Here is a 19,472-nt window from a genome sequence, read left to right as displayed (position 1 = left end):
AATGATGAGTATGCAAAGCGAAAAAGACTGTAAAGAACCTGCGTTTATGAATAGCCAGACCATCCAGTTCATCCCCCAACAGGAAAACACAGATTCAAAACAGTAAAATCTGCTTGTGAACAGCTAAAGAGAGAGAAGAAGAAGGAGCAGCCGTAATTTGTCACCTGCGGTTTGCCTCCCCAGTGACATTCAGTTTAGTGGGTCTTAATGCTTATGTCACGCTCAGGCATTTCCACTGTTTATGGGAATAGGAAATGATATAGGCTTATACAACAAGTATTGGTTATTGACTGCGCCTTAGGCAAAGGTAGCAGAGTGGTGCCAGGGCAGCCTGGGGCACTTCAGATGCTGGAAGCAATGGTCACACACTCCTTCCTGCGCTGTCTGGCTCTATATAGGGAGCAGACACGGGAAAAAATATCTGTTTTAGGGGTTGCAAGACTACAATTTTTTAGCCTTATCTCCTCCCCATTCACCATGCATTGGAGCGAGTGCGGGTACAAGCACAAGAGCAGGGACCAGAGGGCACAAAGAGTGGCTGGTATGAAACACAGCAGCCCAGGTGTGAACAGGTTTAAACTGCTCTGGACTTGTACTCTCAGCCACGGCAGCACAACAGAGAAGGTGACTGGCATGGATCACAAGAGCTGTTTTTCACAGAATCACAGAATTGTAGGGGTTGGAAGGGACCTCAAGAGATCATCGGGTCCAACCCCCCTGCCAAAGCAGGTTCCCTAGAGCAGGTTGCCCAGGTAAGCGTCCAGACAGGCCTTGAATATCTCCAGAGAAGGAGAATCCACAGCCTCCCTGGGCAGCCTGTTCCAGTGCTCCGTCACCAAACGGATTTTTTTTTCCAACTATCCCATAGCCACACCTCTACAGGCCCTTTGGTTTGCCCAGAGCAACATTGCACTTCTGAGCCAAAATCAGAACTCGTGATATATCAGTGCCTCGACATTAGCCTATTACACCTTTATATATATATATTTAAAAAAAAAGTATGTAATGCATATAATACATTCATAAGTGCTACTCCATACACTAAATTACAGACATAAAAGGCCAGTGGACTGTGGACAAGACAAATCTGCAAAGAAATTAGAGTTAATCGAACGCGAACACTTCTGTCTTGGAACATACCAGGAAGAAATATGTATGACTGTATGAAAATTAGGAGAAAAACATAATTCTTCACAACAATTGCAGTATTACAAACGGAATTCTGAAGTATGCCCAGCTGAGTTTCCCATATCTCATCTATCACGTGAAGATTCCCAACTCTCATGAGCTTTCTTAGGAAACTGTTTTGGCTCCCAGTGAAAGAATATTTGCCTATGGGTGCATTTAAAACATGACCGATAGTTTCATTTTCTTCAGTGAAATCAGCGGTGTCCTGAATAAGGCTAGAATGAAAGCTTTTTTAGCTCCCAGTAATGAAAACCTGAAAGCAAGCAGAGAAAGCCCTACTATCCTTAAACTGCCCCATCCGTTTTCAGGAGGCGAACCTTACCATGACATTTTCTGTGTTGCAACCATATGTCAGCGTGAGCATTAGCAGCACTCCTTGCCTGAATACATCACATTTCTGACTAATGTTTCTCAAAAATAATTCATCCCCACACACATTTGACTGGAGGGCCAGAGAGCAGAGGGGGGCACATCAAATTGATGTGAAAGAGTAATACAAAGGCCATTCCTAAAATGTCTGTGTTCTGAGTGACAGTATTCATTTATCTGTGCAAGGAAGCAGCTGGATCTTAAATTTCTCATGAAATCTCATGAATTTCAGTGAAACCAGGTTAGTATTAAGAAAAATCACCCCTTAGCACAATTATCCAGCATTCCTTACTTTATTCTGTATTATTCTCTTGCTCAAATGACTCTCATTTAAATCTTGTGTTTCTTAATTATATATCATGCAACTTTTCATGAAACTCTCACCAAATTTTCAATATAATAGAAACAAGCAACTTGCTAACATCTCTTGGAGGGAAATCTGTTCACAGAATTGCTATTCCTTTTAAGCTTAAAAAAAAAAAATGTTTTATTACAAGTCAGACATATTACAAAAAAAATTCAAAAATATTAACGTTTTACTATTTGCTGTTTTTGAAGCAATCAGACTTAAGCTAATTTGCTACTTTATCTCCAGAAGTGAAGCTTTCTACTTTATGCAAGAAAAAAAAAAGAGTGAAAGAAAAATTATTTGTATATTTCAGAAACTTCAAAATTCTCCTAAATTGGAAAAAGTTGGAAGACTTTAAGAAATGAGCATGATTGAAAAAATAAATAAATAAACACATTTAGAACTAAATTTATTCGTAAGCACAAGAGACAGATTCAAATCCCAATAAGGTTATCTGTTTTTTATTCCCAATTTAGAATGTTCCATGTTAAGAGGATTTCAAACAATTTAAGATAGTTGTGTCTGTATGTCTCACTGTCTGGTGATTAAAAATAATAAAAACAGCCACAAAAAAATGCTTTGGGGTTTGGTCTCCTAATGGAGAGCAAAAAGACCGCCTTCACAAAAGTAAAATAGATATGAAAAATGTAATTAAGTTAAATTCTTTTATTTATGATAAGCATAATGCATTGCAAGGTAGATATGATATTTACATTAGGAGTGTCATGATAACATTTAGCCCCTTAGCAAGATGCTTGTATATTCCAAGCAAATTTTACTTATTCTAACCACTTATTCCCATTCTAGAAATGTTGCTTAAAGGCAAAAACTAATTACAGAACTCAGTTTTAGATTATCTCTGGAAAGACAGTAAAATTATCCTTAGATGAAGGCTAGGATGGGAACTGAAATTACCTTCTGTCTGTATAGGCTGCCTCTTTTTCTGGTGTTGAGATAATGACACTCAGCCTTACACAGGGACAATAGTTAAAAGCTAACAAAGCAATAGATGGGTCATGAGATATTTTTTCTACAGAAACACCATTTTTTTACATCATGGGCCAGATGAACTGCTTCATTGGTTTAACCAAGAGAAGAAACCAATAGCAAAAAAAAAAAATTTTTAAGTCTGATATATATTGTACTCTGCACTGGAGGAAAAAAACAAGGCAGTTCATTACAGTGGGTTTGGCACAAATAGACACTGTGGTGCACGAATCCCTTAGGCTACGAACTATTACAGGTTCACTGCACTCCTCGGTCAAATACCTTGTTAGGGGGATGAGACCAGCTTTTGTTTAACAGTGAATTTTAGTTACAGGATGGCAGTAGCATAGCTGAAATTCTCTGATAAACAAATGTTAGTCTCATTCCTGTAACACTGAATCTTTTCTAATTATTTTGTTTATTTCCACCTTGAAGATTTCACTATGTATGAGCAATCAGGCATCAGCTGTGCATTAATTAATATTCAGGAAATACTACGAACAAATTTTCATATCAGAGCCACACAGTAAACCTTAGCTTCAATGTTTTATTCATAATCCTTGGCCAGCACTTTCACTTGTGTCTGTAGGAAAGCACCAGCCGTGGTCAGTCATACAGACTGTAAGTAAGAGCATTTCCCTAAATTATGGTACTTTTGATCTGCCAGCAAAACAAGAGGATAAATTATTTCCCAGACTAGAAAATGTAGTTGTTGTGAGTCTTATCAAGAGAATGTCACATGCTCAGTCCCTTTCTGCACTATCACTTGGCTTCATTTCCAGAAACTTGGTATCAGAAGGTTGCTGTCAGACAGCTGGGGATAACAGAAGTAGAGGAGGACAAGTTAAGACCTTAGAAATTGAGGAAGATCCAGATTAGCGCCTCCTCTGCTGGGCTTGATGCAGATGAGCTTATCAAAAGGGCGAAACAGTCTGGGAAAGGATGCTAAAAAGACGTGAAAACATTTTGCAACCTTCTGATTCTGTGCAGTTCTCCAGGCACTAGGCCTTTTCGTACATAAGGTGGTGCTCACTGTTCTCAAAGTCACAGCAGCAGCCCCAGCCTGCTCTAGTCACAGTCATTGGGCCAAAGCCCAGGGCCTGCTTCTGACAAACCTCCCCAGCTCTCAGCCCCACCTCAAGCTCACCCCCTGCACTGCTCTGTGGGGTCCCCCATAAATTGCCTTACAATGGCATCTGACGTTCAGACACAGGCTCCTTTGTGCTACCCTGAGCCTCCCACCAGCCCAGAGGAATTTACTCTTTCTGTCTGTGCGTTTTTTATGTTCCTGAACAGATGGGCTAAAAGAACTCAGCTGCGTCAGACAGACTGGCAGGCTTTATCACTTACGCTGCATTGCCATGGGTGGCAGATAGGTCACGAACTGAAGCATTCAGTAATGACTCGCTGTAATTAATGATCAGGAATGTTGGGAAGGAATATTGGAAAGTCTACACTAACATACTTCTTCCCAGACAGCAAGTCAAAACCTTTCAGAAGGCTCAGCATCCTTGATACACCTTAAACTAATCCCAATTACTTGAACGGAAATCAGCAGTGAGACACCTCGTATTATATCACACACTTAGCTTTTAGAGTAGTACTCGATACTTGTATGAATACAGATAAACCAATGCTCACATTAAAAGCAGAATAAAATAAACAGAAAATAATCAATAGTTTTGGTGTGTCCGTGTAAGTGTCCTATTTACAATAGATATCTGCTGTTTACTGGAAAAAGCAGCAATAGCTCTATTATACAAAACACTCATACCCCTGCTAACAGCCTCTTTATTGCAAGTACTCTAACTTCCACTTAGAAGAAAGAAAAAGCTCTTACTAAAGTAATTGTCTGTCTCCTTTCTGATCTCAAGTACTGCTCTTTTCATTTCCCTGCCAGGATCTGGTGTTAATGGGGTGCTGCTTATTTTCATTTATTAGTAGAAATGGGTCCTGTATAGCTTAGTAAGAATTCTTGTACACTCAGACCACTTTTTGCACATAGGTACACTTTTTTTTTTCTTTTTTTTTTTTTTTTTTGGACACAAATGTAGCCTCATGAAAGCTTGCAATGCGAAATGAAGGAGGAATGAATGCTGTTTTCCCACACAGGCACTCTGCTGCATATGAAAAGAAAGCCTATGAATCAGTTAATAGCTTTGTCTCAAAATTATCTCAGGTGATGATAAGAAAAAATATTTCATATTTTAGAAGACAAACTGAATGCAAAGACTAGCCAAAGACTGTCTAGAGAGGAAAAAACGATTCCTGAACTTCTCAGCCAGTGACACCAGCTCACCAAAATGCCTTTGCTATGAAAAAGATTTCAGTCATCTGGGCTACTCCAAAACCCATTCCTTTAGTTAGCCAAGTGAGACTTGAAACAGTCCAAGCTCCTGTTTGATTCAGAGCATACCTAAAAGAGCAACAAGTAGTGGCAGCCGTCTGGCTCAGGTCCACATCGTTAAGGGAAGAAAAGGAAGTATCTACATATTTAGATATGATGAATGTTTGAAACCAATGTACTCAAGACAAAGTCAGCGCTTTTAAAAAAATGAGACAGAAATGAGCAACAATGTGGAAACTTGCACATTCCATGAAGATGTGAAATAGAGGCTTGTGGCTTTCTGACTTAATTTCTCATGAGAAAGAAGCCAGATGTTTGAGCAATCCTTTTTTCAGGTCAGCATACAGAGGTACAGTCTCTGAAGGATCTTCTCTTCTCCTGGATTGCCAGGCATCTCAAAGCTGCACTGTATTTCCCTCAGGGTCCAGTACCTTCCTAATGTAATTAGAGGTTTTGGGTTAAATGAAGAGAGACTTTTTCCAAATTCATTTTCCATTTTCTGTCTCTTATCTGTATCTCTTCTCTGTGAAAATATAAAAAGATACTTATCAGCAGCTGAAAACTAATTTTCCTGGTTACAATGGTCAAAAGCATCATAAAATTTAACTGGTGGGGTTTTCTGTTCTGCAACTTGCATTTAAGCAGTGTAAAGTAGAAGTCTAAAGAAGAAAATACAACCATTCCATATCTGCAGCTTATTATGAAATATGTTCTTTATTCATGGCCACAGACATTACTTAAAATACATTCACTTCCTGCTAACACTATTACAAAGCAGAGAAAACCTCAGAGCTTGCACTCTTCTATCTAGAGTAATCACAGACCAGATGTAATGAGCAAAACGGTGGGAATATGACCCTGTTGAAATTTTCACTCATTCATGTTTTATTTTATTGTGTTTACTTTTCACATACCTTAATGCAAGGATTGCATTTTGGTCCCATAAATGTTCACATAAGGCAGATCTTTGGTGTATGGGTGAGATTAAATCAAGCAAGCATCTAATTTAACCTGTGAAAAACTGCACATGTTTACCAGTCACCAGCTTGCAGGTTCCAAACTGGAAAAGAGAGCCCAACACCACACCTTTTCTGATGGCTAATCACAAACTGCAGTTAGGAAACTGGGGAGGCTCTCAGCAAGTAACATGAAAGTAATCATAGAGCACACTTGCACAAACCCTTCCACAGCTTTCATATCAAATATGAAGAGGGCTTTCTGAGAAAAGATGGTCTGTTTCTTCCCTATATAACCTGTGTCCCTATATCCTTGCTTGTCTCCTGCCACTTCATGACATTCTGAAGGGTCCTGCATCACAGACAATGGAAGATCTTGTCTAGTGAATTAGAGTGCTTAAAGAAATGCATTTTCCTGCAAACTACTAAGACATCATGTCTTACCATAAACATGCATAAAGCAAAAAGCAAGCCCTGAAGATCTCTGCACAGCACATCTCTGAAAAAAATTGCAAGAAGTCTTTATATTCCTCGTGATGAGGGAGCCACAGGAGAAATCACTCCTGATTTTGTAGAGGCAAACTGTATGTCTCAGATTACTCTTTTTTTTTTTTTTTTTTAATAATAAAAATTCGTAAATGGTTTATATGTTGAAAGGAGCATTCCTGAGGTATTTTGAATTGAGTATTAAGATTCAGAAAATATACCTGTCTCTATTTCATATTTACATTTTCATATCGTTGGCATCATAAAGCCAGAAATACGAAACACATTGAAATTAAAAAGCTTCATCCAGTTTGTCATTCCAGTAAGTTTTTTTTTTTTTAACAATAGCAACGTAGAGACATACACACATACACTGTGACTGGGAAAAAGCAGACCTAGAAGGATAATTACGGATGATGAAGCAGTATAGGCTGAAATAAAAATCTTTCATTAGTTTTCATTACTTATTGCTACAACTTTTAACTTCACAATTATAACACACTGCTGTATTTTCTATTCAAACACAGATCTGCAGCTTACCAAAGATAGTGCTCTTGCATTCTTCTTCCCTTCATCTGGAATTGTTAATTTAGCACCACATAAAGCATGATGCTCTGTTTGTTTAAGCAGACCCCTGTGCTGAGAAGAATATGCAACTCGAGGACCTCGTCCTGCAAGCTGACATATACTTGCACATCTCAACACCAGCACGAAACTCACTGAGAAGAGCAGACTGGCAGCTCCAAAATTCCAGTGTCCAGCAACAGGAAGGTAGGTAGCAAGTGGCCCTCGCTAATTGTCACAATATTTTTTCTATCCTGCTGGGTCACATAGAATCTGATAACATTCAGGCAGATCTTCTTCTCATTTTCAGAAACTGAGACCTTGTCCATACACCACAGAGTTCACCAAATATTTTATCATTTAGATTTCAGAAAGACAGTTAGCTATAGTGCAACTTCACAAGCAAGGAGCCAGAATATGGCTTCATATTACCCTCAGCCATAGACCCCCAAGACAGTGGAGCTTAAAATAAAATAGTCTTTTTTTATATGAGAGTTACTACATCTTAGTAAATAGGCAAGAATAAGAAATTCCAGCCAAACCTGACTCTCTTCTGATTCTAGATTCATACTCATAACCTTGCCCTAGACTGCATGATTTATTTCCCTTCCCTTCTCTTTCTCATTCTCTCTCAAAATCAAAATTGCTTTCACGTAGCAGCTTTCTAAAGCTTGCTGTTTTCTTTTTCAATACTTGAAGCCCAAGATCTTTGCCTATAAACATAAATGCTCAGCAGATATTGTAAATCAAACTATTTCTTCCCTAGCTTAAGTACTGTGTTTGCCCACGACACACACAGGTTGGGTTCATGCTCCAGTCATGTTCTAAAGCACTCATGGCAGTGCCAGGACAAAACATATAGAACATATATAGTGAATCACATATGAGAAGTCATTTGGGAGGGGGGAGAGTGTAGAAAGAAAAACAATTCAAAGAACCAGCGAGATGCAGAATAGCGTTCATAACACTGCATTCAGTCTCTTCTTTTATAGATAATTTAATGACCGTCCTGATTAAAACGCAACCCTCTACCTAAAGATATTTAATAGATCTGTGTTTCTGTCGAAAGCACACAGAGACATAAAACAACATGATTGATGTTGTTAAGGGATTGACAGCATTATTTACTGTTGTTTGTTTGTTTATTTATACTATTGTCCTTAAATCCAACATGTTTCTGAAAGGAAGATCACGTATTATTATTGATATTATCAACATATAATTACAGTTAAGAAGAAAACTAGGATTAAGTAAGTGATTGTTGTGCTGCTTCTGGTGATTATTCAGATTTTTATAATCCTTTTCCTCCTAATGTTCTGAATACTGACCTAGAAATTTAATAATACACTGTCACACTCCAAAAGTTGCCTGAATGAGACAGCAATAGCAGACTTTCTATAGGAACATGCTACATTTAATACTATGCTTTACATCTCTGCAGTTTATTAGATATGAAGATAAGTTTTTACACGTCGCTCCAAAACATGAAACTTAGTATAATTTTTCTAACACTTGCACTGATAATATTTGGAAAGGAGCATCCAGAAGACAATGTTCAAATAAACACAAGTGCATGAGTCAAATTTTCAAGAACAATCGATGCATGATGCACTAGGACTCCGCCAATAACGTTATGGAGCTGCTATATAGCAGCTCTGATGATTGTATCAGGCTAGTTAAAAGTTTAAACTCTGAAAAGGGCTGTCTAAACACAGCAGCCATTGCTGAACTGATGAATAGCATTCTGCAAACAATAAATTCTGTACTTCAGAGAAGAAACCGTTTAAAAAGCTGAATCGGCTATTTTTACTACTTTTAATAGTAGCAATCACATTCTCTTACAATGAAATAAAAAGCCAAAGCGCTCAAGGGCTCTGTAGCAGTGGCTGAACCCAATAAAAGTCTTAGCCTGCCCTCAAGTGGCCTGGCCTAGGAAATGCAGTTAGGAAAATTTGTGCAGTTTTATTTGCAATTTTAAGGGATGATTATTTCATTGAAAGACAAAGCATGCTGATTTGTAAGAAAGAGACATGAATACTTCACCATGCATACTTGGGCGTGTTACTTTTTATTTTACCCACTTCACAAAGTACACTACTTCAATTATAGAACACACTAGAATCAACATGGTCCCTAAGAACCAAAACGTTTTTCACTTCCACAAGATTTTTGCATTTTACTATGTCCTGGTACAGCCAAACAGGTCATAAAGAACTTCTAAAAGAGCTCAGGGAGAGCAGAACATGGTCTCCACTGAAACCAGTGCAATTTTCAAAGGCAAAAGTGTGTTTAGAGAATTTGAAAAAATACTTAAGAGATGCACATATACACATTACATGTATCTATATATATAGATGTAATATACATATTATAATACCCTAATATCTGGATAAGAAATCATGTCACTAAGCTATAATTAAATTCTCCTACCTTGGGAAGGTGTTATCTGTCTTCCAAATCACGTTCATCCTTTTCATTACACTACATGATTATTAGATTTGTGATTGTTCATCTGCACACTGTTCCACTTATCTGTTAATGCATTTTACCTTCTCCGTTTGTCACATTTGAAACACATCAGATGCAATTCATTTAGTAAGTTTTAGCAGCTTAAGATAAACAAATAATGAAAATATTTCCTTATAAAAGAATCATGAAAAGTTATTTTGTTTTAAAGCTATCTCAGGCTTGTCAAAATCAGAATTGCAAAAAAGTTCAAAGGCAGATAACATGGAGTTAGAAAAATTTAGTGCTAGCCAGCAATAACTGACTTGTTTGGGGCAAGAAAAGAGGAAGAATTTTAAGAGCTGGCTAATTTTGAGGTCAGGGAATTGCCCCAAGTCAGTTTCCTCAGGGCAGTAAAGGGTTTTAAACAGCTGTGCCCATCGTGTATTGTCATTTTTCAATTGCTTGATCCAGGTAAATTGCATGGCCTTCCAAGTGAGAATTTCAAAAGACAGAAAAATCCAGAAGACACGGGAAATAATTTATGCTGTTTTATTAGTTGACAACACCAATGATCCAAATTAACATTCTAAATATTTACAGCACAATTTACAGTATATTTACAAGTATACTCACATCATATGCACACCTTTCTTTCCATTTTTTCCTAAACATAAACAAAATAGGAGCTTTTCTAGATACAAGACCCAAGAGGAATACAGTCCAGTGTGACATTTGGGTTTTGGAGTTTCAGATAGCAGCACTAATAGAACAGCTTTTTGTTTGGCTTTAGGCACTCCTAGACATCTCTTCATTAACATCCACCAGTTAAACTGCTTTGTATCTTTTAACGGTCTAATTAAAGCATCTGACATTTCATCACACATTTTATAGATGTGAAGCAAAAGCTACGTAAGAACCTATCCTTTTAACCACATGGAGCCATTCAGCCATCATCTTTCCAATTAAAATTTACAATTTTGGTAAATCATAATACTGAAATCTATGCAGCTATATAAAACATCAGAGGCTGACAAAGAAGAGAACACCAAGCAGAACATCATGAAACTCAGACACATAAATCTGACCAAGAGCTTTTCTTTCAAGATCTGCTTCTCTTTTCAGTCTGAAATTTTGACCCGACTTGGCTACACAAGTGTTGCTGAGGTTCTCTTTTATGCAAGCAATCTGGAAGGCAGCACAGAACTGGCCTTTTATTATCCAAAAAGCAGTCAGCTGGGATCACTGTGCAGCAGTCAGAAGTCCAGGCTCTACTGTATAAAAGGCAAACAAGAAATTACATACATTTTATTTTTGGCTTAAAAAGAGTCAAGTAACATATGTACATTGCACACATACATTTTAAGCCAAGCAAGCATCTGAGGTAGGCACCAGCTTACGCAATTCCCAAAATCTTTTACAAAATGAAAATTTTAATTAGATTACAAGCTACACCGCTTCAGGTTTTGTTTTTGGCTTCTCAGTGACCACCATGGCACTTGTCTGAGTTCACACAAGGGGATTAACAGAGGCTGAATGATGTCCCGTGGCAGTTGAAGCCCATCAGGGGATGGAAAGCGGGTAAAGGACATTAGCCACACATGTCTTACCATTTATGTTCTGGAAGGCAAGAAACAGTCATGCATTTTTCAAAACAAAGTTCAGTCTCTTTGTAACAGCTCTGATACTCTTTTATTCCATTTCTTTTCCTTCAGTGGTCTAAAGAAGTGTGTTCCATCTTCTGATTAATAGTTTCCAATCACTGATTTCTAATTAATTGTGGCAAACAATAAACAGTGTAATATGACATTTCTCCCACCCTCAAAACAAAAAGAGAGATATTACATAAATTCTGTATAAACACATAAAGGCTTATAAGTGTAAATTTATGCTTTCAAAGTAACAGAACTTCCAAATACAACTGACTTTTTCCTCTTTCACATGCTTTTTATTTCAGTTCTGCAATTCTGGCTTTTCACTTTTTATTTTTTTTCTCTTTGTGACTTCCTTGTTGCTTGCATCACTTTATTCTGGACCTACTTTGAAGATATTTACGCTGCTGTTAATAGAATCACACAAAAACATTGGAAGGGACCTTTGCAGGCTGTCTGGTCTGCTTCCCTATTAAGACGAGAGCCAGCTTTCAAGCCAGATCCACATTGCTCAGGGGTTTGTCTAATCAGGCTTTGAGCATCTGGCAAGGATGGAGATACTACAGCCTCCCTGAACAACCAGCATTTGATCTTCCTCACTGTGAAGATTTTTTTTTCCTGATATCTAGTCAGAATTTCTCCTGCTGCAACATCAGTCCATTACTTCTTACCCTTTCCACGTGCACTTCCAAGAGTCTGTCTTCCCTATGACTACACATTGGATAGAAGAAAACAGAAATTAGAAAGCTCCCTCTAAGACATCTCCTCTTCAAGACAAATGAACCCAGCTTCTCAGACTGTTTGCATGCCATAGGCTCAATCCCCCCTCACTGGCCCTCCACAAGCCTCTCTCCAGTACGTCTGCATCTTCCCTGTACTGGTGACCCCAAAACTGGACACAGCGTTACAGATGTAGTCTCACAAGAGCAAAATGCATGGGATTAGTGAGTTCCCTCAATTATGCTGCTGCTTATGCTGCCCAGGGTGCGCCTGGCCTTCATTGCTGCAAGGGCATGTTGCTGATTTTTGTCCAACCAAAATCCCAAGATCCAGCTTTGCAAGCAGCTTTCTAGCAAGTCAATCCCAGCAAACCTGTAGACTGGTCCCTTCTGAGTGCCGAAACTCTGCATCTGACTTAACTTTGGAAGGTCCCTCTCAGCCCACTTCTCCAATGTGTCCAGGTGCCTCTGGATATCAGGCCTGACTTACAGCTCATCAGGCACTCCACAACCCAGTTTTGTGTGACATGAACTTCTGCGGATGCTCTCCATCCCAATATCTGGGTAACTTATGAGAACATTAAATGTGAGCATCCCTAACATCAGCCTCTGAGCAATGCCAGGTAAAACCAGCTGCCATCTGAACCCTTTGAGTCCATTGGTCCAGCCCATTTTCCACTCAACTGATGATCTGTCAGTCCACAGCATACTTCTCCATCTTAGCTACAAAGACTTTAAAATTCCGCTCTCCCCTCGTTCACACAACTAATCATCTCTTTGAAGAAGACAATCACATCTTTCTCAGTAAACCTGTCTTTTCTGTTCCCAGTCACCTTTTCCAGCTGTGCCTGGCTTCCAGGAAGAGTGGCTCCATAATGTTCCTGAGGATTCTGATTAGGCTGCCTAGCCTGAAGTTCCCCAAATTCACCTAATTTTTCTCGAGGATGCTTGCCTTCTTCTGGTCATCATGAACTTCATCGAATCATCATGCCCTTTTGATGGTCACAGAGAGCAGTGTTGACCAATGACATTGGCCAGCTCCCTCAGCAGCACTGGATGCATCCATGAATTTCTGTATGTGTCCAGACTGCTTAAGGAATCCCCATCTCAGACTTCCTTTACCATGGCCCAGACTTGGCCTCTGGGCACATGGATCTAGAAGACTTGACAACAAACCTTGCCAGTTATCTACTGAGTAACTCAACCATTTTTACTTCCTATATCACCAGGCCCACCACCCCATTCTTCAGCAGGTCCACGTATTCCTTAGTCCCCTCTGTTGTCGCTTATGCAGCTCTAACAGCCTTTCTTGTTGCTTTTCTCATCCACCACAAATTTCAGATCCCCTTCAGAAGCAGCTAGCTCCTCTATGCCATCTTAGCAATGTCCGTTTATGTCATGTGGACCATTCCCACTTCCATCCATGTACAAGTCCAGCTGAGTTCAGTCTGAGCTCCCCAGCTAGCCACTGGGACCCCCTGCCATATACACAGCTCATAAACTTCAAAACGTTCCCTTTCTATGCATGAAGGATGCTACGCTTGACCATCAAAAAGCTCTCTTGGCCCTCTTTACTCTCCTCTGCTGCCTCCAATGGGATGTCATCCACCTCCAACAAGCTTACATCCATTCTTCTGAAGACAAGGGTCATTGTTCTGCTATACACTTTGTTTTCTTTCAGTAATAAAGAATGAACTCAGAAAATCACTTTCCTAGCATACTGATGAAGAAGCACTACTACTATGACAAACACAGTCTCAACAAAACCTCTTACAAGGGTAAATGTACCCATGGAAAGGTTTCAAACAGTTTCATAAACATGTTTATTTTTCTTTAGAAGATAATGTCACTCCATTCTTCTGATTTTGCAGATGGTTTCCATAACACACACAGCCTCTCATTCAACTCTGAAGGCAAAGACGCTAAATGTGACACAAATAGGGAGCTCATCCATGCCCAAAAGAACTCAGAAAGAACACCACCTTTGTCCTGCTTAAGTGTGCAAGGAACCCACCTGTTTTACCTACAAGTTTTCTGATCATCTCCAGAGAGCTTTATGCTTACCCATATTTTGAAAGAGGGTGCATAGGGTAAGCCTGCTTACAGCATGCCTCACACGCACACACCACCAAGATCAGAACACTTATAAAATGCAGTCAGAACTTTTTTCTTTTTCATTTAGTTAAGAAAAGCTATCTGAGGGAAAATGTTAATTAATACAAAAAGTCTGCCGTCATATCCTATATCCTGCATTTGAAGTAGTCAGCATATCATATCCTATATATTTTTAAAATGGTACAGAGGATTTGAATCTGAAGTACAGGAACATAATTATATCCTCTTCTTGTTCCCAGCTTCCTCTGCAAAACTGCCTGACCCTCACACTGGTGTTCAACATCTCTTCTGGGACCAGAGAATCGTTTTCCACGATTCTCTAAGCTGATCTTCACTGGATATAAATAAGTGTCCTAACTCCTGGACTACAGTCATGATGCATCTTGTTTGGCCACGGAGCTGAAATTCCATTCTGTTTACACAGCAGCAAGACAGGAGGGCCCTGGGCTAGCTTATGACTTAATGATAGCAGCAGCCTCCAAGGAGACCAAGATGCAATCCAGAGAGGTGTCTCAGAGTGAAAAGTCAGCTGTATCAAGTCTCCCACTTACTTCACATCTTCTAATTCAAAACATGAATATTCCTATGTCACAGTTGGAAAAGCAAATGCATGTTGTTTGCTCTACTGTGAATGAAAGCGTAAGCAATTTTCTGGGCACTGCTGAACTGTTAAGTGATAAAAAGCCACAATATTAAGAAACAAATTAGGTTCTTCTAACTATAATAGAAAAAAAAAAAAAAAAAAAAAAAAAGCTACAATTCACTGAATAATTCCATCACACAGAAAACCAAGTGTTCTTGCTGAAGATATCCAGAAGCAATTTATGGAATAAAGTGTTGGCACTAATAAGTAAGTCAAGTGAAATCCAATTGCAGAAGTTGTTGTAAAGAAAAAAGAACACTATCAATAGGAATCACGCTCATTTGTAATCTAATCATTCAGAGCATTCCAATAAAAAGACCACAGAAAGCAAGACCTACATGAGCAGTGTGATGTTAGGTTTGTCAGCACAGCTTACTGGAACCTCCGTACCGTGCAACAGTACCAGTGCTATTCAGAGGAGGATGAGCTCTGATGCAACACAGGTGCTGAGCCCCCCTTGACCTGCACTGATTAAATGACAGAAAGACCTGCACTCATGGAGCCGAATCAGAGAGGAGGAACCAATCTCTCGAATTACCTGGCATCTTTACTGGGTTTCTACTCCTGCGCACAGAGCAAACAACCTAAAATGAACCATGCTAGGCATACGCAAATTTGTATCGCCATGGAAGGAGAAAGCAAAAGAGGCCTTTCACGAGAACATCCTTCCCACTCTTTGCCCTAATAAAACACGAACATGCATGGGCTTTGACTGCAGCATCACCACATTCACTTTATCTTTACTCTTTTTCTCTTCACCTCTTCCTTTACTTTTCCCCAGACATTTCCCTCCTGAATTGTTATTCCATCCACACCACACACAATGAAGTGTGGACCTTACTACTACAATAAAACAGAGGCATAGGGATAAATAGATTTATCTCAGCCCTGCAAAGGTAAATGATCTTGTAAGAGACTAAAACTCTGTGACTCCAACCAGTTGCTAGCTGCCACAGTCTAAAGCAGTGATAATACCTCCTCATTTCATGTAAAACGACATTTACAGATTGGCTACGCTTCCAAGGCACAGAACAGCTTCATGTGTGGCTTTTCCAGATCTAGTTTCCATCCTTCAATTAACATACACTATCAATGTTTAATATCAAGAACAATGTTTTAGGAAGTTTCTAGATAATCTGTACCTTCTCCACAGAAACAGAACTCGTCCATTGACAGAATGTAACAGAAGTACAGCTATCACAACAAAATAAAAACAGCCCATTTTTCTGGAGTACAGTTATTCTCAGCTTTGAGTCTTTACTACTGAAGTCTCAGTTTTAAAAGACTACTTAGGCCCTGACCTTCAGTCAAACTGACATTACACTTCAGTCCTAATTGTTCCTGTAAAACGGATCAGGAACTGCAGCTCAAACGTCACCACTTGTAGCTTTATCTCTTCATTGTTCTCTAGGCATTCGCTGTTGTAGGTTGTGTTTTAACCAAGTTTAGTAAGACCAAGTTAATGCAGCTCACATCTGCTCAGTAATTTACAAGTGTTGCTGGGTTTCCAAAACACAGAGCATCCAGAAGGCTAATACTTACATTTTTTACCTTTTGCATGCAGGTTTTCCAGTTCTTTTCACTTTCTCCGCCAGCTGAGAAAAGGTAGTCTCTTTCTTCTGGAATATCTAGATGCCTTTTTTTTCTCGCAGGAGCTTTCTCAGAAAAACTTTTCGTTCTCTTGAAGTTTCTCCTTCAATGGGGCTGGACCCCTACGTATTTCCTGAGTTTCTCTTCTCCAGTCATGTTACTGCCCTGATCACTAAAGCAGTGGCCTCTCCTTAAGCCATACAACTTCCTTCAACTTCTACACAGAACAATCTGAATTTTAGGCTTAGATTCAAGTTCTTTCCTCTTGGCAACTCTGTAGATAGCCTAGGTGTCAGGTTGTAGTGCATTACGATTAAATAAAGATCACATCTCCTTTTCAACTCTTTCATGACCGGTATAGGGCACTTACCTGGCGACCAGCCCTGGCAGACAGCTCTCCCCATTAATATTAACCCAGGTTTTGAACATTTTCCCCAATTTCTCCCACGCACAGCTATGAATTGGCTAGAGTACAGTACTTACAAGTATTACAGTTTGTGGTTTTTGTTTTGTTTTGTTTTGTTTTTTCTTTTAAATAGGACAGAAATTTGTAACTGGAAATAACAATAAAACAAGATAACATTTTGCCAAGTTTATTAAGACATTCCCTGTCTGTTAAAAAAAAAAAAAAATAGAAGAAGAAAGTTCCATGGCTGTTTTCTCCCTGATAACTGGAGAACAAACAGGAAGAATGAAGAGAGAACTCTGAATTTCCTTCATGAGCACTGAATTACTCTTACCTGATTATGGCTGTATTTGTTGTGGATTTAAATACAATCTGGTCCACAGGAATGAGTTCCAACGTACAGAAAACTAACAAACAAAAATGAGGAAGCAAGACAACACCAGACAAAGTCAGGAAGGCTTGTCTAAATCTGGAGTGGTTACTGGTTACCTCATGGAAGTTTCATGAACCACATGTGCACATATCCCCAGCTTAGCCCAAGCAAGTCTGGAGAGCTCAATACTTGAGAGATTGCAAAACTGAACCAACATTCTGAGGCATGAAAAGTCAGGAACTGACATTTTAAAACAGACATATCAGAAATGTGTAGCTTAGTGCTATCTCTTGGACACTCGGAAGGCTGCTTGGATCCCTGTGTGCTTTCATGTCCTCGAACCAGAACTAAGTAGTCACTGGCACAAAAAACCTCATAGCTCCATAGCAATATGGCGCTAACACAAACCCTTCAAAATCTTCCATGACTCTCAAACGTGTCCTCATCATTCATTCCATGAAGTAGCAACCTTTTGCCTAGCTTAAGAAATATACAGCAAGTACAAACAAACCTAAACACAGACTGGTATTACACAGACGTCTTGAACACAGCCATGATCTCTTGACCACATAACCATTACTTCAAACTGGACAAAAATATTAAACTTGACATATCATTTCACTCAAGTTCTCAAGTATTCTGGGTTACTCTGTAGGCTAAAGACACATCCTTTGCAGTACCCCAACTTTATTCTCTGCATTTTCTTCAACTTTCCTGACAAGGATGGAATGTTTTTAAACCAAGTTCATGCTGTACCTGATGCCCTCATAAAACCTGAGTTCTCCTCCTCAGTGCAAGATCTTTTGAGTTTCATACCACACTTTTTGTGTAAGCTCTGCCTTCTTTATATCTTTATCACCATTCCCATGGATATCACCTTGACTAAGACTGCTACAGTACGGGTAAAACTGCAGAGCCAATGTAAGAATCTAACACCCACACTACAAACATTTCGGCATTTTGGTTGTCATTCTTTTGAAAAGTTCTGTTTTGGCCACAAGGACCAAAGACCTGTTTCTGTCTGGAATATATTTGGTCTGTCCTGGCATACATCTTCCAATTCATCCAAAATGAATCAAATACACGCAGTTCAAGCCCATTTCAAAAGTGCAAACCATAACGCAGCCAGATTCACTTCAAAAGAAAAGTTCTGTTACAAACTAAAATACTTACGTAGACATACCCCTTGCTTACTCCATTCTTAAGACCTTAAAAACAGAAGAAAAAAAAATACCTGATTCGCAAGATTTCTGTACCAGTAACTTTCCATGTCGAACTTCTTCTGTGGCTCACTGCTTAAGATCTATTTGGTGTCTCATTTCCCTCCACAACAAGATCACCCAGCTAGTTGGCCAAAGCAAGCCAGTCAATATAATCTTTCTGGGTTTTAGTAAAACTTTTGATACTGTCTCGCAGAGTATCCTTCTAGACAAAGTGACCCAAATACAGTTAAATAAAAGCACAATAGGATGGGTGAAGAATTGTCTGACGTGTCAGGCCCAGAGGGTTCCTGTAAATGGGGTTAGATCAGGCTGGTGACCTGTCACTAGGCAGGTTCGTCAGGGCTCCATTTTAGGACCAGTCCTCTTCAACGTTTTCATAAACGATTTGGATGAAGGACTTTTAAGGTTTTTTAAGCAAGATTGCAGATTATACCAAATCGGGTAAAGCTGTTGACTCCATCGAGGGTGGTGAAGCCTTCCAGAGAGATCTTGACAAATTAGGGAGCAGGGCAATCACCAGCAATATGAGGTTTAACAAGAGCAAGTGCCGGATTCTGCACCTGGAAAGGGGCAACCCTGGTTACACATTCAAAGATACTTCTTATACTTTGTTTGTCCAGCCCGAGCAGAGGGGGCTGAGGGGAGGCCTCATGGCGGCCTGCAGCTCCCTCACGAGGGGAGCGGAGGGGCAGGCGCTGAGCTCTGCTCTCTGGGGACAGCGACAGGACCCGAGGGAACGGCATGGAGCTGGGACAGAGGAGGGTCAGGCTGGGTGTGAGGGAAAGGTTCTGCACCCAGAGGGTGGTCGGGCACTGGGACAGGCTCCCCAGGGAAGTGATCATGGCACTGAGCCTGCCGGAGTTCCAGAAGTGTTTGGACAGCGCCCTCAGACACAGGGTCTGATTTTCTGGGTGGTCCTTTGGGGAATAGAGGAGTTGGACTCGATGATCCGTGTGGGTCCCTTCCAGCTCAGATATTCTATGATTCTATGACATTTAGACTATTGTTTAATCCTTTCCCAACAGAAAGAAGGATGACATCAAAGGGGCCTTATAAAGCA

At 39.7% G+C, this 19,472-nt stretch overlaps 1 long non-coding RNA gene across 1 annotated transcript; it reads right to left on the bottom strand.

Annotated features, from left to right (window-relative positions):
• Nucleotides 1-10,227: 10,227 nt before the first annotated feature.
• Nucleotides 10,228-19,154, bottom strand: LOC121062070. The gene is made up of 2 exons (XR_005815394.1): nucleotides 17,151-19,154; nucleotides 10,228-16,695 (listed from the first exon to the last, which is right to left on the bottom strand). It is a non-coding gene; the product is annotated as an uncharacterized LOC121062070 (long non-coding RNA).
• Nucleotides 19,155-19,472: the final 318 nt, after the last annotated feature.

This window comes from Cygnus olor, chromosome Z (genome assembly GCF_009769625.2).
Source record: "Cygnus olor isolate bCygOlo1 chromosome Z, bCygOlo1.pri.v2, whole genome shotgun sequence".
Taxonomy (NCBI): domain Eukaryota; kingdom Metazoa; phylum Chordata; class Aves; order Anseriformes; family Anatidae; genus Cygnus; species Cygnus olor.
Note: the sequence above shows the minus strand (reverse complement) of the source record. Positions and strands in the feature narration are given on the sequence as shown.